A 24,483-nucleotide genomic window follows, 5' to 3' on the forward strand; every position below is an offset into this window, starting at 1 on the left:
ATTACTAAGTGTTGCATCATCATTTTATGCATGTAGATCATGAGTTGGTAGAGTTCGTGCCCATGGATGAACATGATTACAAGGAGGTCATTGAGGAATACGAGGAGGAGATCCTCATGTAGGAGGGAGCCCTAGAGCCTTTTGGTGCTGACTTTGTTGACCCATCACCTGCCCAAGGCAAGCCCCAGTGTATAACCCATATTTTTAATGATCACTGAATATAGGCATTTTATGGAAACTACAAGCATAAATATATATCTACCTATGAGTCCTACTAGTATAGGTCGAGTAGCTGCTATGCTTAGGATTTCGGTAGCATGAGTAACCTGTCGTTACTCACAATAGGTGATAATTATGATCACTCATGATAAAATAGTGGAAAGGAAAAGTGGTGATCAGGCAGGGATATGGTTTGGGTACTGGTGGGTGTAAGAGGTTGTGTCCTGCGGCCAACAGGGCATAGCTTGATTACACTTTTTCCCTATCTATGTCAGTTAAGGACCGGCCATTGTATTGGACGCTAGGCAAGTCACAGACTTATTATCCCAAGCACATACTTGGGTATGGGCGCAGGTAAGACTTGTCGCTCTCTTGTCGTGGGTTCTAGCTCTTTCTGGACCGACTAATTGGAGGTGGGGACTTAGGAGTGGGGGCTTGGAGTCCAAGTTTGGACGGGGACCTAGACCCTGGGACAGGAGGGTGATGGGTTAGTCCTGCTTGTGCCTAGGGTACAAACGGGGCGTGTGTTTTTGGGGTACCCAGCTGGGGGCATTGATTCATGAATTGTTGGGAAATCTGGTATGGCTTGTCTAAACTCTAGCACCGTAGTAAGAACTGAAAGATGAAAGGTGATGAAATGGAACTGATTGCTCAACTCTTACTTGAAAGTAGAACAGGTGCTTACATAGAATGGCTAGATAATAAATTAATCATGGCTACTAATAATAACATAGATAAGGACTCACTATTAGTATTGCTTTCTATAAAAAGGAAACCAGCAAACCATAAAGCCTTGCATATCCCTTGGAGTTAGGAAATTATTCCCACTAGTCAGATAAGTCTTGCAAGTACATTATGTACTCAGGGTTAATTTACCCCTGTTGTAGGTAATGCTTGAGGAGTACCTTTGTGTGGAGGATTCTTCTGGTGGGCATAGACGAATCCTTGTTCTTTATCGCTAGATGTTTATTTTTAATTCCGCTGTTAAATATTCCGCACTATGACATTTGACAATGTAATAATGAATTTCTAAGAACTCTGGATGTATGAAATGTATTAAGTATTGTAACTCATTCTCATTATTAGATCCTTGGGGAAAAATGTGGATCTTTTGGGTTCTCCCTTGGGGTGTGCCCGACGAATACCGCCCGCTATAGCTTGCTCTCAGGGTGCTTAGTGTCTGGTGGAAGACAAGCACCTCCATAAGTGTGTTATTTTGGTCGGTTCTGCCTCACCATTGTACCACCCATCAAAACACTGGCAACAACAAGAAGAAACACCCAGAGGGATCCACCCCCGCCATGAGGGTCAGATACAGTGGCAGGAACCTCCATAGGTAGAGCTAGTGTAGGGTCAAGATGACAGACTAGAGGGGGGTGAATAGTCCTTTCTAAAATTAATCACGCCGGCTAACCGAAACAAGTGCAGAATTAAAACTATCGGTCTAGCCAAGACTACACCCCTCTATCTAAGTTCGCAAGCACCTTATAAAGATCCTAATGAGGCAACAAAGGTGCCAGGCTAGCTAGTTCTCACCTAACCAATTCTAGCTTGCAAGGTCACACAAACCTATGCAACTAGTACTTCTTGCAAACCGGGGAGCACCTACACAGTCTAGTGATGCAAAGCGCACAAAGCCTAAACTCACTAGCAATTCTCAATAACAAGGCTACACAAGCCAAATTAGAGAGCTCAAATTACTTAGCTACACAAACTAAGCAATGTGACTAACAAGGTTACTCAAACCAAATTAGTCATACAAAAGCTACTTCTATGCTACACAAGCAAAAAGATAACTAGCAAGCTACACAAGCTAACTAATTACAAGAGCAACTACACAAGCACAATATATATATGAAAGTAAATACAAGCTTGTGTTGGGAAATTGCAAACCAACAGGATGACCGAGGTTGACACGGTGATTTTTATCTCGAGGTTCACTTGGTTGCCACCAAGCTAGTCCCTGTTGAGACAAGCTCCAAGGTTGCTGCCGGTCCTCTTGCTAGTGGTAACCCACAAATCACACTCTACCACATGGAGTGCTTACCACAAGCTCTAGCACTTGACCCGGTCGGACCACTTGTCACCCTTTGCGTCTCGCTCTACTAGAGTTGCTCTTTGTGGCTCCCGCAGGGTGAGCACAATACCCCTCACAATCTTTTCTTTGGAGCACAACACAATATTCCTTGCGTGCTTCAACGGAGACCACCACCAAGCCGTTTAGGAGGTGGCAACCTCCAAAAGTAACAAGCACCACCTGCTTGCAACTCGATCACCTAGTGCCACTCGATGCACTCTCACAATGCAATCTGTCGGGGACCTAATACCAGGGTACCTAATGAGGTAGAACTAATAACCATCGAACGTTGACACTTTCTGTCAGACAAGAACGCTATTGCGCTTCTTGCCCAAACGACGGAAGATTGGTTCCACCTCGCCCGACCACCGAGGGCTAGACTCCGCCTCGCCCGATGGCTAAGGGCTGGCTCCGCCTCGCCCGATGTCCAGGGGCGAGCTCTGCCTCGCCCGACCCCTGAGGGCTAGGCTCTGTCTTGCCCGATGGCTAAGGGCGGGCTCCGCCTCGCCCAATGTCCAAGGGTGGGCTCCGCCTCACCCGATGGCTAAGGGCTAGACTCTGCCTCGCCTGACCACCGAGGTCTAGACTCTGCCTTGCCCAATGGCTAAGAGCTGGCTCCACCTTGCCCGATGTCCGGGGGTGGGCTCCGCCTCGCCCAACCCCCAAGGGCTAGGCTCCGTCTCGCCCGATGGCTAAGGGCAGGCTCCGCCTCGCCCGATGTCCGAGGGCGGGCTCTACCTCGCTCGATGGCTAAGGGCTAGACTCCGCCTCGCCCGACTCCTGAGGGCTAGGCTCCGTCTCGCCTGAAGGCTAAGGGCGGGCTCCGCCTCGCCCGATGTCTGAGGGCGGGCTCCGCCTCACCTGACCCCTGAGGGCTAGGCTCTGCCTCGCCTGATGGCTAAAGGTGGGCTCCACCTCGCCCGACGACTGAGGGCTAGCTCCACCTTGTGGTAGAACCTCCTAAGAAATCAGGCCCACGTGCACCTATCGGTGTCTCAACTAGGATCGGTTCACTCTCGGATTCTACATGAAATAATAACATATGCTTCAACATGATGATAATGTAAACATGATGCTTTCATGGTGCATGAAATATAATAACACCTTGAATACAACTTTCCTTCACGGTACAGTTGCAAGCCAACAAAACCAACTTGCAATTCTACCATTAGGGACCACACAAAAATGTTTACTAAGAAACCCTACATGCTTCTAAAGAACTACCCAAAGTTTTACTCCAAAGTTCTTCCTTTAATGAATGAAATCATTCATTAACTATACTCTAACCAAACTTTAATGACCTAGGGCTTATGACCTAAGTGACTTGACTAAATTGATCTTGAAACCCTACTGGTCACGAAACAAGATCAAACCCTAAACTAACACTTAGGGTTTGCTTTTATTCATTTTTGAATTAAATTTGGAATTAAGCTAAAAATGAACTTGTTCCAAATGACCACAAAATTTTATGTAAGATTCCTCATGACAAATTAGTGTACCAAAACAAATTTCATAATTTTTGAAGTTATACAGTGGCCTACAAAAATCATGGAAATTACATTTATCAATTAATTGACTGAATTTTTGAACATTAAAACTTTATTCAAATTTCAAGTTTCATATTTTTAAACCATAATAGAACATGTACAGAAGCTACACACAAATTTTTAGAATTTTTGGAGCTATAATTATTTTCCTATGAATTTCCAAAGTTACTGCACTATTCAAAATTTAGAAAATACCAAAACCTCACTGTTCCCTCCCTTCTCTCATTGACAGCCTGGGCCCGTTCGTCAGCGACACAAAACAGGACACGGCGGTGCTGCCAGCACCGGTCGGCCAAAACGCGTCGACGGCGAGATGGACAACACCATCATGATCTACAACACCTCGCGAACCAAACCCGACCCTCAGAACAGCAGCAGGCGCACTAGAGGAAGCTCTACGCCGGCCATGGCGGCCATGGTGGCGTAGACACGGCGGCGCACGGCACAACGCCGGCTACAACACGGTAGAGACTAAAACAGAGAGAGCATCATGCTCAGGAGCTCACCGCGAACACGTCGGTGTGCTTGGTGAAGGCGGAGACGAACTGGAGCGTCCTGGCCATGGTGAGGTCGGTGGTGGCGATGCTTCGGCCGGCTCCTAGGAAGAAGACGTCGTGCGGTGGCGCTGGACTGCTAGAGTCGAGGCGAGCGGACCTTGAATGAGCGGTAGGGCGAGGCAGAGGTACTGGTAAGCGCAATTGGCATGAGGTGCTACGGTGAGGATGAATTTCACGAGCGCAGCAAAGTCACCAGCGGCGAGCAGACGAGAAGAAAAGAAGAACGACAGCGGCAGGTGCTCCTATTTATAGAAGGAGAAGGCGCGTCCAGCTTCGCCAGCTCCCGAACGAGGTCGCCACAGAGACAAAGATGTGTCACCGTGCGAGGAAGCGGTGAAGATGGTCGGCGGCAGCAGCTCGGTGGCGAGCAGGCGGTGGCGCTCTGCTGTTAATGGATTTTTTGAAATATTTACAGAATTGCCACTAAGTTCATTTTACAAATTACTCCCAAATTTTCTAAAGAAGTTGAAAATCTCCAAAAATAAAAGTTGCTCAACATTTCAAGTTCTACAACTTCGCTTAAATGAACATTTTCAAATTCTGCCTCCATTTTGAAATTTGAATTTGGGGTGCATTTGAGCATTTGAATTATTTTAAAATTACTCCAAATTTTATATGTAAACTTTAAAAACTTTGAATACCAAAGTTGATCCTTATAAAATAAGCTTCAACTTTTCTTTTTGTCACACCCCCAAATTCCAAATGGATTTTGAAATAGACAGAAGGGGCAAAAATGACTTTTATAATTTGAATTTGAATTCAAATTTGATTTGTTTACCTTTTTACTTAACTATGATTTTTGACCAGTTACATGGCCCATTAGGGTTATTTGAGTCAATTGACACATGGTCTCACACGATCACATGAAATTTGACCCTTGTGGTCATGATCTTTATTTAGAGTTTTGGATCACATTACATCACATAAAATAACAACTTATGAAATAAAGCTTATTTAGTGAATGCATTCAAAATTTTCTACTTTATGAATGCTTTGCAATGCATATGTTGACATGTCAAGTTTTAGTGCTAGGTCAAAACACCAGAGGTGTTACAACCCTTCCCCCTTAAAGAAATCTCGTCCCGAGATTTAAAACCTAAGGCTAAGTAATGGAAAAGGAAATGTGTCAAGCTAACACATTATAACTTTGTTCAAAAAGCTAGTGAGGGGGGGGGGTTTCCATTCTTTTGACAAAAGAGACAAGTTACAACATAGACAATGTATTGCAACTAGATAGAAGCGAAGAAGTCAGGAAAGTTTTCTTCTAAGTAATCCTCGGACTCCCAAGTAGCTTCATCTTCAGTGTGTTGATCTCATTGTACTTTGTAGAACTTGATTGTACGTCTTCGAGTGACTCGATCTTTCTGATCTAAGACTCTAATGGGGTACTCAACATAAGTCAAATCAGGTTCTAGTTCTACATCACCAAAGTCGATCACTTGGTCAGGTACTTGAAGACACTTCTTTAACTGGGATACATGGAAGATATCATGCACAGCTGACATGTGATCTGGTAGCTTGACGCGATAGGTGACCGGTCCACATCGTTGTTGGATTTGAAAAGGACCGACATAACGGGGCGCCAACTTTCCCTGAATCCCAAAACGATGAACTCCTTTCATCAGCGATACCTTGAGGTAGACATGATCTCCCACTTTGAATTCCAGCGGTCGTCTCCTCTTATTAGCATAGCTTTTCTGTCGGGATTGAGCTACCTTCATATTAGCTTGTATGAGTTTAACTTTCTGTTTAGCTTCCTTGACCACATCTAGCCCAAAGAACCAACGTTCTCCAGCTTCTGACCAATTTAAAGGTGTCTGGCATATACGGCCATACAATGCTTCGAATGGTGCCATTTTAATGCTCTCTTGATAGCTATTGTTATATGAGAATTTAGCTAAGGGAAGGCATTCATCCCATTTAGTACCATAGGAAAGGACACATGCTCTCAACATATCTTCAAGAATTTGATTTACCCTTTCAGTCTATCCATCTGTTTGCGGATGATAAGTAGAACTGCGGATAAGTTTGGTTCCTAAAGACTCATGTAGACTTTTCCAAAACTTAGATACGAACAATGACCCTCTGTCAGAGACAATGGTCTTGGGTGCCCCATGCAGACTGAAGATTCTATCAAGATAAAGCTTTGCATATTGTTCCGCTCGATATTTATCTCTGACTGGTAAGAAATGAGCTATCTTGGTTAGGCGATCAACAATGACCCATATTGAATTGTAGCCTACAGATGTCCTAGGCAATCCCACGATGAAGTCCATACAGATATCTTCCCACTTCCAAGATGGAACTGGCAATGAATGTAATGGACCTACAGTCTTCATGTGAACCGCTTTGACTCTCTAACAAATATCACATTTGGCCACATAGTGAGCTATTTCTATTTTCATTTTGGTCCATCAATATCTCTTTCTCAGATCATGATGCATTTTGTTGCTACCTGGATGAATGGAGTATCTTGTAGAATGAGCTTCATCAAGAATATACTTTTGCAGCTCTGGACTTTTGGGTACTACCAATCTATCTTTGAACCATATGACATCGGATTCATCAATATTGAAACATGTTGGTTTTCCAGATCTGACTTTATCTTTGATATGGGCTATACCCTTACTTTTTTGTTGAGCAGTAGTGATCTGATCTTTGATAGTGGACTCAACTGTAATATTGGACAGGGAACCTTGTTCTATGATTTGTAAATTTAGATGCTCCATCTCTTGACACAATGTTCGTTGCATAGGTTTCACAGTCAGACAATGGCAATGACTCTTGCGACTCAGGGCATCGGCAACCACATTAGCCTTGCACGGATGATAATGCACTTCTAAGTCATAATCTTTGATAAGTTCTAACCATCTTCTTTGCCTCATATTCAACTCTGACTAAGTGAAGATATATTTCAAACTTTTGTGATCCGTATAGATATGACAGATATTGCCCAATAAATAATGTTGCCAAACCTTGAGTGCATGAACAACAGTGGCTAATTCAAGATCATGGGTGGGATAATGTTCTTCATGCTTCTTGAGTTGTCTAGAAGCATACGCTATGGCTCTACCTTCTTGCATAAGAACACAACCAATACCAATTCCAGATGCATCACAATAGATATCAAACGGCCTCTCGATATCAGGTTGTGCTAATACTGGTGCAGTTGCTAGCAACTTCTTTAATGTTTGAAAGGCCTTCTCACATTCTGTTGACCATACAAACTTAGTTTGATTTTTCAGCAGTTCAGTAATTGGCTTCACAATTCTAGAGAAGTCAAGGATGAACCGACGATAATAACCTGCCAACCCTAGAAAACTACGAACTTGATGAACAGTGGTAGGTGCTCTCCAGTTATGGACTTCTTCTACCTTGCTCGGATCAACTGCTATACCTTCAGCAGATAACACATGACCCAGAAATTATACTTCCTCTAACCAGAATGCACATTTACTGAATTTGACATATAATTTGTGGTCTCTTAATTGTTGTAAAGTAATGCGGAGATGTTTCGCATGTTCCTCTTTGCTCTTAGAATAGATAAGAATGTCATCAATGAACACCACTACAAACTTATCCAACTCGGGCATGAAAACTGAGTTCATCAGGTACATGAAATGAGCCGAGGCTTTGGTCAGCCCAAAAGACATGACTAAATACTCATATTGTAACACCTCTGGTGTTTTGACCTAGTATTAAAATTTGACATGTCATCATATGCATTGCAAAGCATTCATAAAGTAGAAAATTTTGAATGCATTCACTAAATAAGCTTTATTTCATAATGTTGTTATTTTATGTGATGTGATTCAAAACCCTAAATAAAGATCATGACCACAAAGGTCAAATTTCATGTGATCATGTGAGGTCATGTTTCATTTGACTCAAATAACCCTAATGGGCCATGTTACTGGTCAAAAATCAAAGTTAAAGTAAAAGGAAAACAAATCAAATTTGAATTCAAATTCAAATCACAAAAGTCCTTTTTGCCCCTTTTGACTAATTCAAAATCCATGTGGAATTTGGGGTTGAGGCAAAAAGCAAAGTTGAAGATTATTTTATAAGGATCAACTTTGGTATTCAAAGTTTTTCAAGTTTACATATAAAAATTGGAGTAATTTTGAAATGATTCAAATGCTCAAATGTACCCCAAATTCAAATTTCAAAATGGAGGCAGAATTTGAAAATATTTCTTGAAGCAAAGTTGTAGACTTTGAAAAGTTGAGCAACTTTAATTTTTGGAGATTTTCAACTTCTTTAGAAAATTTGTGAGTAATTTGAAAAATAGACGCAGTGGCAAATCTGTAAATACCTCAAAAATTAGGATAACCACAGGACGCCAACGCCTCATCGCCGGCGTCCTTTCTCTGGTCTTCCAGGCGCGCCTGTGGCCGCCCTTGGCTTCGCGCTGGCGCGGGGAGCACGCTGTGTGTTGAGTCCGCGTGCTCCTTGCCGAGCTATAAGACCCAGACGACATCGTTGGATTTTCTTCCTTCCCTCTGTTTTCCCGATGCCGCCATCTCAACTCCGGTGAGCTTCTCTCATCTCCTCAGCGCAAGTTAGCCCCGAAAAAGCTATGTTCCAGTTCCGTCTGCTCCTTGCACATCCAACCGAGCTATTGCTACCGCTTGATTTCGCCAAGAGCTCGCAGTCCACGTTCATCTTCCTCGCGGCCGGCGACCTCAATGGAAACTCCGATTTACCGTGGCCAACATCATCCGATGAGCCGTTGCTCTTGCTTGTTGACTCTCGGGCTTCATCTCAATGCTGTAGTGCTTATTCCACTCTTGCCTACTCATTTTGCCCACTACAGTCGCTGTAACGCTGTCGTCGATGAGGTTCGCTCCGCCGTGATCCTGGTCACCGTCGAAACACATCACCATAGCTTCTTCGGTCTCGCTTGTTGCTTCAACACGATCGGGGTGAGCCACTGATGCTTCCTGAACTCGCTGTTTCACCGTTACCAGCCTTGTTTCGCCGGCATAATGCTGCCGTGCCTCCATGTCCGCCATGGCCAGTGTCAGCCTTGTTTCATATCGTAATCAACCTCCAAAGTACCACTAATCGATGCGCCTAGCTCTTGTGAACATGTTGGTACCTTGGCCGTCGCAGTTGGGCTCACCATCGGCGAGTTAGCACCGGTCAGCACTGTCGAAGCCACGGTCAATGCCCGAGGTTGGGGATGACAGGTGGGGGCCGGCTGTCAGTGAGAGAGAGAGAGAGAGAGAGACTAGTGCATTTTGTTATTTTCTGATTTTGAATAGTGCTGAATCTTTGGAAATTTGTAGGAAAATATTCATAGCTCCAAAAATTCTGAAAATTTGTGTGTAGCTTCTGTACATGCTCTAGTATGGTTCAAAAATTTAAAACTTGAAATTTGAATATATTTTTAATGTTCAAATATTCAGTCCATTAATTGATAAATGCAATTTCCATGATTTTTGTAGGCCATTATATAATTCCAAAAATTATGAAATTTGTTTTGGTACACTAATTTGTCATGAGGAAGCTTACATAAAATTTTGAGGTCATTTGGAACAAGTTCATTTTTGGGCTTATTTCCAAATTAATTCAAAAATAAATAAAAGCAAATCCTAAGTGTTTGATTAGTGTTGAATTTTGTTTTGGTCATGTTTTGTGACCAGTAGGGTTTCATGATCCATAGTGGTCGGAGAGTTCATCGTAGTGGTGGGAGAGTTCACCGTAGTGGTCGGAGAGTTCACCGAAGTGGTCGGAGAGCTCACCGAAGTGGTCGGTGCTGGCGTGGTCACATCCGTTGCGAATATGGTTTGTTTAGTTTGGCTTGTAACTGTACCATGAAGGAAAGTTGTATTCAAGGTGTTGTTACATTTCATGTACCGTGAAAGCATCATGTTTACATTATCATCATGTTAAAGCATATGTTATCATTTCGTGTAGAACCCGAGAGTGAGACGATTCTAGTTGAGCAAGTTCTGGAAGAATCCCCGGTTGTCACGGGATTCGATAATTGTGGTACTGATCCGAAACCCAAGATCGTCAACGAAGGCAAGGCCCGGTTTAAGCATTAAACCATTACCTTGTTTACTTTGAAAAGTTTATCACCTATGTTACTTATTGCATTAAGTTGATTAATTCAAATGTTACCTACTTGATGCATTATCTACCTTGTTAATTGTTTACCATCCTTGAAGATGTTTTCATTTACAAAAGCATAGAATTCTTAGTATGCTTTATGATAGGCTTTCAAAATAAAAGTTTTGATACAATCAAAGATGGCATACTGGCCAAAGAAAGAAAGAAGGTTGAATGAACTAGAGACTAGTTGGGTGACTTATCTTGAATGTTGGGTAAATGTTGCCGACTATGTCGCTTAAAGGCCACTCATTGTGGATCTTCTGAACGAGACACTTTGTAGTACTGGTCACATACTTCGGTAAGCCTACTTCGGCTAATCCGATACTAAGACGAATGCCCATGCACTAGGAGTGAAGAGATGGCAGGAGTAGCGTGTACTCTCATGGCTGAAATGTGGCCGGATTTGAGGTGTGCTGTGCTCTCGGGTGGCGTGGAGACGGCTTAGTATAGGAGGATCTGGTAGCGAGGTTGATATATGCAAGATTAAGTTCTACTTATGTCGTGTGATAAGGAATCCCCAGCTGGGACTTGAATCAATTTGAATTGCCGGTGCTCCGCGGATATGGAGACTCGATTCATTACAGAAGCAATACATGACTAGTGAATTACTAAAATATGAGAAAAGAATGGAATGAGAAGGAATGGAATATGGGAAATGTACATTTAGTTTGAGATAATGAACTAAAAGGACTTAGAGGTAAAACTTGAAAATAGGATAAGAATAGTAAGCTTTTGGCAAAGAACTTTGAATCTTGCTACATCCTTACCTTGCCCCAACCCCTGCATCTCTAAAAGTCTTACACCCCTTTATGTCGGGTTAGTCTTGTTGAGTACTTTTGTACTCAGGGTTTGTTAACCCTTGTTGCAAGTGAGTCGCATGTGCAGGCTTGTTTTGGTCCCTGCTGCATGTCTGTGTTTGAAGTCAATGATGATGAGGAGTGATGAATGGCCTTTGGACAAGGCACTAGTTTGTATGATAAATAATGTTAATGTAATATTATCCCACTACTATGGTTGTATGACACCTATGGTTTTGTAAGTTTGAAACAACTAGTTTGTAAACTATGTTATCTTAAGACTTTCGCTATCTTTTACTCTGATGTATAAATTTGAATAAACTATTGTAATCTGCAATGTCTGTGATTAGGATCCTGTTTGAAAAGAGAATCATGGATGATTCGGGTTTCCCAAAGACACCCAACAGACCTATTGAGTTGTTGGGAACTCATGAATGCTATCCAAGGTCTGTTAAGACAACGATAGGTGCACGTGGGCCCGATTTCTTAGGAGGTTCTGCCATAGCTGGTATCAGAGCAGTTCCCATCTAAGATCATTGTAGGTTACTTTGGAAAACCTTCAAATTGATTTGGATCAAAGAAAGTAAACTTGATATTTTAAAGTTCAAATTTCTTTCTTCTTACCTTTGATGTAGCCTCAATCCTGTCTTATTTGAAAGTTTGTGGCGGATAATATGATTAGGTTTGTCCTATGTATTAAAAATCTAGTACTTATGATTATATAAATCTTTTGTACCTAGATTCGTAAGATCGATTTATGCATCATGCTTGAGCACCTTGCATAATAATTCCCCTTAATAGTGGTTGGGTAAGTAATGTCAATCCCATTCTTGCTAACCTCCATTATCCTCGAGCTATTCTTATAGTCCTACCTTAAATTCTATAGGCTATGGCAAAGACCAAGGTAACCGCACGCAAGTCCATGGGGCCTCATGGAGTCCCTCATCACCAGTTGGCACCGCATAACCATGAGCTTGGTGAAGGAAGTGCCAAGACCCTAGGAGATGAAGGATCTTCAAGTAACCCTGCCAACATCGAGAACCTTACCAAGGAGCTCAAAACTCTTCATCGAGCTCATGCCAAAGATCAAGAGGAGCTAGCGGAAATGCAAAGGGGCATCACCATGACCATGGAGCTATGGAATGAAGCCTGAACACGAGAGGATGCAGCCAATGAACGCGTCCATGAGTTGGAGTTCTACGTAGAAGGCCTAGAGATGGACAATGCCATTCTTCATGAGAATGTCCACCTGCTGTATGCTCAACTTCATCCTCCTCATGGGGATGGTGAAGTTACAGATGAAGAAATGATTGTAGATCTAGGAGCAGTCGAGAATGAAGAAGAGGAGGAGGATCCTGAGGAGTTAGTGTACTTCTCAGATGAAGATGAGGTTTCATCCGGTATGGGCACGGACAGCGATGACTGAGAGCTCAGAGTAGTAATAGTTCCTTTACTACTTTCCTAGTAAACCAGGGTTGTCTTGGGGGATACAAGACATATAATTTAAATAAGTAACCCTTTGTAGCTTGAAACCTTTCAAATGCTTTCAATAAAGAATAATGTAAGTAAACGTGTTTCTCTAACAGATGCCTCATCCTATCACCCGAACTGGTGCTAGTGGCTCGCATGATGATGATGAGTGCCCAAATCCTCCACCAATGCCTTCGACTATGGCAGATGCCATAGCCGCACTCGTTAATGCAACGGCAGAGAATGCTAGGTTGTTAAGGGAATTGGCGCAGAACCAACAGGCACCATACCCTAATCGTGGCCGCTGGAATAATGGAAATGATGAGTCAGCCTATGTTGATTTCACTGACACACGTCCGCCTATGTTCTCTAAGGCAGAAGAGCCTTTAGAAGCTGACAATTGGCTTAGGACAATAGAGCAAAAGTTTGAGCTGATTCACTGTACCGAGATTCAGAAATCAAGGTTTGTAGCATAGCAACTCTGAAGAGCTGCTGGTTCCTAGTGGGCAAATTTGGTAGCAGTACAGCCCGCTGGTCACCAAATCACCTGGAGGGAGTTTAAGGATGCCTTCAGGGCACACTATATTCTAGACGGTGTGATGACCATGAAGTTAGAAGAGTTCTTGGCTCTTAAGCAAGGGGAGCAACCGGTGATGCATTATGTTGGGCGCTTCAATCACCTGTCGTAGTATGCTATAGAGTATGTGAATACTGACAGGAAGAAGAAGAATCATTTTCTTAGAGGCCTAAACACTAAACTTCAGACCATGATGACAACTTGTGGTAACGCAACTTATCATGAGACAATCAACATTGCTATCGCTTCGGAGGAGAATTACCACCGACACAAGGAGGTGAAGAAAAAGAAAATATCTGCTTTCGGATCGTCGAGTGGAAAGCGTCAAAAGATAGTCTACCATCCTTAGAATCATGGCCGTGCACCATTCCGCCCACAACAAGGCCAAGGCAGGCAGCAACTCTTTTATTCGTCCTACAACTAATACGCCTTACCCTCATCAAGCACTACAGCCGCAAAATAATACAAATAATGCAAACCGCAATGCTACTCCCCAGAATCACAATTATCCATGCTATAATTGTGGTAAACCCGGACACTTTTCCTGAGAATGTCCATATCCCAGGAAGAACAATCCTAATGCACCCAAAGCCCCTGTTACTCAAGCTCAGAATCAGTACAAGGGCAATGCTTAGAACAGTCAGAAGGGTTAGGCTGAGAAGAAAACTGGAAGGGTCTTCTATACTCAAGTGGAATCTATTCCAGAAGGAGAACCAATAATGATGGGTATGTTTCCCATTGCTAAGCATCCTGCAATTACCTTATTTGATTCTGGTGCATCCCATACATTCATCAATCGCACATTTGTTATGAAGCATGGGATAGCTATTGGGGAAACAAAAGAACCATATCATATATAGTCGCTCGGGGGATGAATCTGTACAAGGGATGTAGTTCAGCATGTACCTATTGATTTGGGAGGTTATGAGTTCCCTACCAATATGCTGATATTAAAGGATCAAGATATAGATGTGATCCTTGGTATGAACTGGTTAACCCAACATGGGGCTATCATAGATGTCCTGCGTAGAACCATAAGGGTAAATGCACCTGACAGCAAAACCCAACTTCTCATCCAACTTCCCTTTCTTAAGAGTACAGTGGAAACAGTTTGTGCTACTATTGTTGAAGAAGCCGAGAAAATTTTAGTGGTATGTGAGTTTACGGATATCTTTCTCGATAATCTGCCTAGTCTGCCACCAGACCGAGATGTAGAGTTTAGAATTGATCTGAAACCAGGAACAACACTAGTGTCTAGAAGAGCATATAGGATGCCACCCAAAGAACTAGCAGAATTAAAAATGCAACTACAGGAGTTGTTAGACAAGGGTTTCATTCAACCCAGTTCATCACCTTAGGGATGCCCTGCTATCTTTGTGAAGAAGAAGGACCAAACCTTAATGTTATGTGTTGACTATCGGTCGTTAAATGAAGTCACCATAAAGAACAAATACCCCTTACCCTGAATTGATTTGCTTTTTGATCAACTTGCGGGAGCTAAGGTGTTCTCGAAGATAGACTTGAGATCAGGCTATCACCAGATTAGGATCAGACGAGAAGATGTGCCGAAGACAGCGTTCACTACTTGATATGGTCTATATGAGTATCTAGTCATGTCTTTTGGGCTGACCAATGCCCTAGCTCATTTCATGTACCTGATGAACTCAGTTTTCATGCCTGAGTTGGATAAGTTTGTAGTGGTGTTTATTGATGACATCCTTATCTATTCTAAAAGCAAAGAGGAACATGTGGAACATCTCTGTATTGTTCTGCAAAGATTAAGAGATCACTAGCTATATGCCAAATTAAGTAAATGTGCATTTTGGTTGGAGGAAGTACAATTTTTGGGTCATGTGCTATCTGCTGAATGGTATAGCTGTTGATCCGAGCAAGGTAGAAGAAGTCCTTAACTGGAAAGCACCTACCACTGTTCATCAAGTTCGTAGTTTTCTAGGGTTGGCAGGGTATTATCGTCGGTTCATCCCTGACTTCTCTAGAATTGTGAAGCCAATTACTGGACTGCTGAAAAATCAAACTAAGTTTGTATGGTCAACAGAATGTGAGAAGGCCTTTCAGACATTGAAAAAGTTGCTGACAACTGCACCAGTATTATCACAACCTGATATCGAGAGGCCGTTTGATATCTATTATGATGCATCTGGTATTGGAATTGGTTGTGTTCTTATGCAAGAAGGCAGAGTCATAGCGTACGCTTCCAGACAACTCAAGAAGCATGAAGAACATTATCCCACCCATGATCTTGAATTAGCCTGCTATTGTTCATGCACTTAAGGTTTGGTGACATTATTTATTGGGCAATATCTGTCATATCTATACGGATCACAAAAGTTTGAAATACATCTTCACTCAGTCAGAGTTGAATATGAGGCAAAGAAGATGGTTAGAACTTATCAAAGATTATGACTTAGAAGTGCATTATCATCCGGGCAAGGCTAATGTGGTTGCCGATGCCCTGAGTCACAAGAGTCATTGCCATTGTCTAACTGTGAAACCTATGCAACAAACATTGTGTCAAGAGATGGAGCATCTGAATTTACAAATTATAGAACAAGGTTCCCTATCCAATATTGCAGTTGAGTCCACTATCAAAGATCAGATCATTGTTGCTCAACGAAAAAGTAAGGGCATAGCCCATATAAAAGATAAGTCAGATCTGGAAAACCAACATGTTTTAAGATTGATGAATCTGATGTTGTATGGTTCAAAGATAGATTGGTAGTACCCAAAAATCTAGAGCTGCGAAACAGATTTTTGATGAAGCTCATTCTACAAGATACTCCATTCATCCAGGTAGCAACAAAATGTATCATGATCTAAGAAAGAGATATTGGTGGACCAAAATGAAAATAGAAATAGCTCAATATGTGGCCAAATGTGATACTTGTCAGAGAGTCAAAGCGGTTCACATGAAGACTGCAGGTCCATTATATTCTTTGCCAGTTCCATCTTGGAAGTGGGAAGATATCTGTATGGACTTCATCGTGGGATTGCCCAGGACATCTGTAGGCTACAATTCAATATGGGTTATTGTTGATCGCCTAACCAAGATAGCTCATTTCTTACCAGTCAGAGATAAATATCGAGCAGCACAATATGCAAAGCTTTATCTTGATAGAATCTTCAGTCTGCATGGGGCACCCAAGACCATTGTCTCTGACAGAGGGTCATTGTTCATATCCAAGTTTTGGAAAAGTCTACATGAGTCTTTAGGAACTAAACTTATCCATAGTTCTGCTTATCATCCGCAAACAGATGGACAGACTAAAAGGGTAAATCAAATTCTTGAAGATATGCTAAGAGCATGTGTCCTTTCCTATGGTGCTAAATGGGATGAATGCCTTCCCTTAGCTGAATTCTCATATAACAATAGCCATCAAGAGAGCATTAAAATGGCACCATTCGAAGCACTGTATGGCCGTAGGTGCCAGACACCTTTAAATTGGTCAGAAGCTGGAGAACGTTGGTTCTTTGGACCAGATGTGGTCAAGGAAGCTAAAGAGAAAGTTAAACTCATACAAGCTAATATGAAGGTAGCTCAATCCCGATAGAAAAGCTATGCTAATAAGAGGAGACGACCGCTAGAATTCAAAGTGGGAGATTATGTCTACCTCAAGGTATCACCGATGAAAGGAGTTCATCGTTTTGGGATTCGAGGAAAGTTGGTGCCCCATTATGTAGGTCCTTTTCAAATCCAACAACGGTGTGGACCGGTCGCCTATCGCATCAAGCTACTAGATCACATGTCAGCTGTGCATGATATCTTTCATGTATCTCAGTTAAAGAAGTGTCTTCAAGTACCTGACCAAGTGATCGACTATGGTGATGTAGAACTAGAACCTGATTTGACTTATGCCAAGTACCCCATTAGAGTCTTAGATCAGAAAGATCGAGTCACTAGAAGACGTACAATCAAGTTCTACAAAGTACAATGGAACCAACACACTAAAGATGAAGCTACTTGGGAGTCTGAGGATTACTTAGAAGAAAACTTTCCTGACTTCTTCGCTTCTATCTAGTTGCAATACCTTGTCTATATTGTAACTTGTCTCATTTGTCAACAGAATGGAAAACCCCCTCACTAGACTTTTGAATAAAGTTGTAATGTGTTAGCTTGACACATTTCCTTTTCCATTACTTAGCTCTAGGTTTTAAATCTCAGGACAAGATTTCTTTAAGGGGGAAGGGTTGTAACACCTCTGGTGTTTTGACCTAGTATTAAAATTTGACATGTCATCATATGCATTGCAAAGCATTCATAAAGTAGAAAATTTTGAATGCATTCACTAAATAAGCTTTATTTCATAATGTTGTTATTTTATGTGATGTGATTCAAAACCCTAAATAAAGATCATGACCACAAAGGTCAAATTTCATGTGATCATGTGAGGTCATGTGTCATTTGACTCAAATAACCCTAATGGGCCATGTTACTGGTCAAAAATCAAAGTTAAAGTAAAAGGAAAACAAATCAAATTTGAATTCAAATTCAAATCACAAAAGTCCTTTTTGCCCCTTTTGACTAATTCAAAATCCATGTGGAATTTGGGGTTGAGGCAAAAAGCAAAGTTGAAGATTATTTTATAAGGATCAACTTTGGTATTCAAAGTTTTTCAAGTTTACATATAAAAATTGGAGTAATTTTGAAATGATTCAAATGCTCAAATGTACCCCAAATTCAAATTTCAAAATGGAGGTAGAATTTGAAAATATTTCTTGAAGCAAAGTTGTAGAGTTTGAAAAGTTGAGCAACTTTCATTTTTGGAGATTTTCAACTTCTTTAGAAAATTTGTGAGTAATTTGAAAAATAGACGCAGTGGCAAATCTATAAATACCTCAAAAATCAGGATAACCACAGGATGCCACCGCCTCACCGCTGGCGTCCTTTCTTCGGTCTTCTAGGCACACCTGCGGCCGCCCTTGGCTTCGCACTGGCATGGGGAGCACGTTGCGTGTCGAGTCCGCTCGCTCCTGGCCGAGCTATAAGACCCAGACGACGTCGTTGGATTTTCTTCCTTCCCTCTATTTTCCCGACGCCGCCGTCTCAACTCCGGTGAGCTTCTCTCGTCTCCTCAGCGCAAGTTAGCCCCGGAAAAGCTATGTTCCAGTTCCATCTGCTCCTTGCGCATCCGACTGAGCTGTTGCTATCGCTTGATTTCACCGAGAGCTCGCTGTCCACGTTCATCTTCCTCGCGGCCGGCGACCTCAACGGAAACTCTGATTCACCATGGCCAGCATCATCTGGTGAGCCGTTGCTCTTGCTTGTTGACTCTCTGGCTTCGTCTCGATGCTGTAGTGCTTATTCCACTCTTGCCTACTCATTTTGCCCACTGCAGTCACCAGAACGCTGTCGTCGACGAGGTCCGCTCCACCGTGATCCCGGTCACCATCGAAATGCGTCACCATAGCTTCTTTGGTCTCGCTTGTTGCTTCAACATGATCGGGGTGAGCCACTGATGCTTCCTGAACTCTCTATTTCACTGTTACCGGCCTTGTTTCGCCGACGTAACGTTGCCGTGCCACCACGTCCGCCATGGCCGGTGTTAGCCTTGTTTCATGTCGTAATCAACCTCCAAAGTACCACTAATCGATGCGCCTAGCTCTTGTGAACATGTTGGTACCTTGGCCGTCGCTGTTGGGCTCACCGTCGGAGAGTTAGCACCGGTCAGCGCCATCGAAGCCACGGTCAATGCCCGAGGTTGGGGATGACAGGTGGGGGCCGGCTGTCAGTGAGAGAGAGAGAGAGACTAGTGCATTTTGTTATTTTCTGATTTTGAATAGTGCTAAATCTTTGGAAATTTGTAGGAAAATATTCATAGCTCCAAAAATTCTGAAAATTTGTGTGTAGCTTCTGTACATGCTCTAGTATGGTTCAAAAATTTGAAACTTGAAATTTGAATATATTTTTAATGTTCAAATATTCAGTCCATTAATTGATAAATGCAATTTCCATGATTTTTGTAGGCCATTATATAATTCCAAAAATTATGAAATTTGTTTTGGTACACTAATTTGTCATGAGGAAGCTTACATAAAATTTTGAGGTCATTTGGAACAAGTTCATTTTTGGGCTTATTTCCAAATTAATTCAAAAATAAATAAAAGCAAATCCTAAGTGTTTGATTAGTGTTGAATTTTGTTTTGGTCATGTTTTGTGATTAGTAGGGTTTCAAGATCCGTAGTGGTCAGAGAGTTCATCGTAGTGGTCGGAGAGTTCACCGTAGTGGTCGGAGAGTTCACCGAAGTGGTCGGAGAGCTCACCGAAGTGGTCGGTGCTGGCGTGGTCACATCCATTGTGAATATGGTTTGTTTAGTTTGGCTTGTAACTGTACCATGAAGGAAAGTTGTATTCAAGGTGTTGTTACATTTCATGTACCATGAAAGCATCATGTTTACATTATCATCGTGTTAAAGCATATGTTATCATTTCGTGTAGAACCTGAGAGTGAGACGATTCTAGTTGAGCAAGTTCTGGAAGAATCCCCAGTTGTCACGAGATTCGATAATTGTGGTACTAATCCGGAACCCGAGATTGTCAATGAAGGCAAGGCCCGGTTTAAGCATTAAACCATTACCTTGTTTACTTTGAAAAGTTTATCACCTATGTTACTTATTGCATTAAGTTGATTAATTCAAATGTTACCTACTTGATGCATTACCTACCTTGTTAATTGTTTACCATCCTTGAAGATGTTTTCATTTACAAAAGCGTAGAATGCTTAGTATGCTTTATGATAGGTTTTCAAAATAAAAGTTTTGATACAATCAAAGATGGCATACTGGCCAAAGAAAGAAAGAAGGTTGAATGAACTAGAGACTAGTCGGGTGACTTATCTTGAATGTTGGGTAAATGTTGCCGACTATGTCGCTTAAAGGCCACTCATTGTGGATCTTCTGAACGAGACACTTTGTAGTACTGGTCACATACTCCGGTAAGCCTACTTCGGCTAATCCGATACTAAGACAAATGCCCATGCACTGGGAGTGGAGAGATGGTGAGAGTAGCGTGTACCCTCGTGGCTGGAATGTGGCCAGATTTGAGGTGTGTTGTGCTCTCGAGTGGCGTGGAGATGGCTTAGTATAGGAGGATCCGGTAGCGAGGTTGATATATGCAAGATTAAGTTCTACATAAGTCGTGTGATAAGGAATCCCTAGCTGGGACTTGAATCAATTCGAATTGCCGGTGCTCCGCGGATATGGAGACTCGATTCATTACAGAAGCAATGCAGGACTGGTGAATTACTAAAATATGAGAAAAGAATGGAATGAGAAGGAATGTAATATGGGAAATGTACATTTAGTTTGAGATAATGAACTAAAAGGACTTAGAGGTAAAACTTGAAAATAGGATAAGAATAGTAATTTTTTGGCAAAGAACTTTGAATCTTGCTACATCCTTACCTTGCCCCAACCCCTGCATCTCTAAAAGTCTTACACCCCTTTACGTCGGGTTAGTCTTGTTGAGTACTTTTGTACTCAGGGTTTGTTAACCCTTGTTGCAGGTGAGTCTCATGCGCATGCTTGTTTTGGTCCCTGCTGCATGTCTGTGTTTGAAGTCAATAACGATGAGGAGTGATGAATGGCCTTTGGACAAGGCACTAGTTTGTATGATAAATAATGTTAATGTAATATTATCCTGCTACTATGGTTGTATGACACCTATGGTTTTGTAAGTTTGAAACAACTGGTTTGTAAACTATGTTATCTTAAGACTTCCGCTATCTTTTACTCTGATGTATAAATTTGAATAAACTATTGTAATCTGCAATGTCTATGATTGGGATCCTGTTTGAAAAGAGAATCGTGGATGATTCGGGTTTCCCGAGGACACCCGATAGACCTGTTGACTTGTTGGGAACTCGTGAACGCTATCTGAAGTCTGTTAAGACAACGATAGGTGCATGTGGGCCTGATTTCTTAGGAGGTTCTGCCACACATATAGACCATAACGGGTGGTAAACGCTATCTTCAGCACATCTTCCCGTCTGATCTTAATCTGGTGATAGCCTGATCTCAAGTCTATCTTTGAGAACACCTTAGCTCCCGCAAGTTGATCAAAAAGCAAATCAATTCGAGGTAAGGGGTATTTGTTCTTTATGGTGACTTCATTTAACGGCCGATAGTCAATACATAACCTTAAGGTTTGGTCCTTTTTCTTCATGAAGATAGCAGGGCATCCCTAAGGTGATGAACTGGGTTGAATGAAACCCTTGTCTAACTACTCTTGTAGTTGGATTTTTAATTCTGCTAGTTCTTTGGGTGGCATCCTATATGCTCTTCTAGACACAGGTGTCGTTCTTGGTTGCAGATCAATTCTAAACTCTACATCTCGGTCTGGTGGCAGACCATGCAGATCATCGGGAAAGACATCCATAAATTCACATACCATAGGAATTTTCTCAGCTTCTTCAATAGTAGTTGCACAGACTGTTCCAACCGTACTCTTAGGAAAGGGAAGTTCGATGAGAAGTTGGGTTTTGCTGTCAGGTACATTTATCCTTATGGTTCTACGCATGACATCTATGACAACCCCGTGTTGAGTTAACTAGTTCATACCAAGGATCACATCTATATCTTGATCCATTAATATCAGCATATTGGTAGGGAACTCATAACCTCCCAAATCAATAGGTACATGCTGAACTACCTCCCTTGTACAGATTCGTCCCTCGGGCGACTGTATATGATAAGGTTCTTTTGTTTCCCCAATAGTTATCCCATGCTTCACAATAAATGTACGATTGATGAATGTATGGGATGCACCCGAATCAAATAAGGTAATTGCAGGATGCTTAGCAATGGGAAACATACCAATCATTACTGGTTCTCCTTCTGGAATAGATTCCACCTGAGTATAGAAGACCCTTCCAGTTTTCTTCTCAGCCTGACCCTTCTGACTGTTCTGAGCATTGCCCTTGTACTGATTCTGAGCTTGAGTAACAGGGGCTTTAGGTGCATTAGGATCACTCTTCCTGGGATACGGACATTCTTGGGAAAAGTGTCTGGGTTTACCGCAATTATAACATGGATAATTGTGATTCTAGGGAGTAGCAGTGCGGTTTGCATTATTTGTATTCTTTTGCTGCTGTGGTGCTTGATGAGGATAAGACGTATTAATTGTAGGGTGAATAAAGATTTGCTACCTGCTTTGGCCTTGTTGTGGGTGGAATGGCACATGGCCATGATTCTGAGGATGGTAGACCATCTTTTGATGCTTTCCACTTGACGATCCGGAAGCAGATACTCTCTTCTGAAGCGATAGCAATGTTGCCTGTCTCATGATAAGTTGCGTTGCCACAAGTTGCCATCATGGTCTGAAGTTTGGTGTTCAGGCCTCTTAGGAAATGATTCTTCTTCTTCCTGTCAGTATTCACATAATCTATAGCATACTGTGACAGGTGATTGAAGCGCCCAATATAGTTCATCACCGGGTGCTCCCCTTGCTTAAGAGCCAAAAACTCTTCTAACTTCATGGTCATCACACCATCTGGAATATAGTGTGCCCTAAAGGCATCCTTAAACTCCATCTAGGTGATTTGGTGACCAGCGAGCTATACAGCTACCAAATTTGCCCACCAGGCACCAGCAACTCCTTGGAGTTGCTGTGCCGCAAACCTTGGTTTCTGAATCTTGGTACAATGAATCAGCTCAAACTTTTGCTCCATTGTCTGGAGCCAATCGTCAGCTTCTAAAGGCTCTTTTGCCTTAGAGAACATAGGCGGACATGTGTTCGTAAAATCAATATAGGTTGACTCATCATTTCCATTATTACGGCGGCCACGATTAGGGTGTGGTGCCTGTTGGTTCTGAGCCAATTCCCTTAACAACCTAGCATTCTCTGCCGTTGCATTGATGAGTGCGGCTATGGCATCTGCCTTAGTTGGAGGCATTGGTGGAGGATTTGGGATATCATCATTGTCATGCGAGGTACTTGCACTAGCTTGGGTGATAGGACGAGGCATCTGTTAGAGAGACACGTTTATTTACATTGTTATTTATTGAAAGCAATTAAAAGGTTTCACGCTACAAAGGGTTACTTATTTATATTACATGTCTTGTATCCCACAAGACAACCCTAGTTTACTAGAAAAACAGTAAAGGAACTATTACTACTCCAAGCTCTCAGTCATCGACGTCCGTGTCCATATCGAACGAAACCTCATCTTTATCTGAGAAGTACACTAATTCCTCAGGGTCCTCCTCTTCTTCATCCTAGACTTCTCCTAGATCTATAATCATTTCTTCATCTGTAACTTCACCATCCCCATGAGGAGGATGAAGTTGAGCGTACATCATGTGAACATTCTCATGAAGAATGGCATTGTCCATCTCTAGGTCTTCTATGTAGAACTCCAACTCATGGATGCATTCGTTGGCCGCATCCTCTCATGTCCAGGCTTCATTCCGTAGCTCGGTGTTCATGGTGATGTCCCTTCGCATTTCCGCTAGCTTTTCTTGATCTTTGGCATGAGCTCGACGAAGAGTGTTGAGCTCCATGGTAAGGTTCTCGATGTTGGTGGGATTGCTTGAAGATCCTTCATCTCCTAAGGTCCTGAAACTTCCTTCACCAAGCTCATGGTTTCGCGGTGCCAACTGGTGATGAGGGACTCCGTGAGGTCCAGTGGACTTGCATGCGGTTATCTTGGTCTTTGCCATAGCCTATAGAAGTTAGGGTAGGACTATAAGGATAGCTTGAGGATAATGGAGGTTAGCAAGAATGGGATTGACATTACTTACCCAACCACTTTTAAGGGGAATTACTATGCAAGGTGTTCAAGCATGATGCATGAATCGATCTTACGAATCTAGGTACAAAAGATTTATATAATCAAAAGTGCTAGATTTTTAATACATAGGACAAACCTAATCATATTATCCGCTATAAACTTTCAAATAAGATAGGATTGAGGCTAGATCAGAGGTAAGAAGAAAGAAATTTGAACTTTAAAATATCAAGTTTACTTTCTTTGATCCAAATCAATTTGAAGGTTTTCCAAAGTAACCTACAATGATCTTAGATAGGACCTGCTCTGATACCAGCTGTGGCAGAACCTCCTAAGAAATTGGGCCCACGTGCACCTATCGGTGTCTCAACTAGGAT

The sequence above is a fragment of the Miscanthus floridulus genome, chromosome 1 (genome assembly GCF_019320115.1).
Source record: "Miscanthus floridulus cultivar M001 chromosome 1, ASM1932011v1, whole genome shotgun sequence".
Lineage (NCBI taxonomy): Eukaryota > Viridiplantae > Streptophyta > Magnoliopsida > Poales > Poaceae > Miscanthus > Miscanthus floridulus.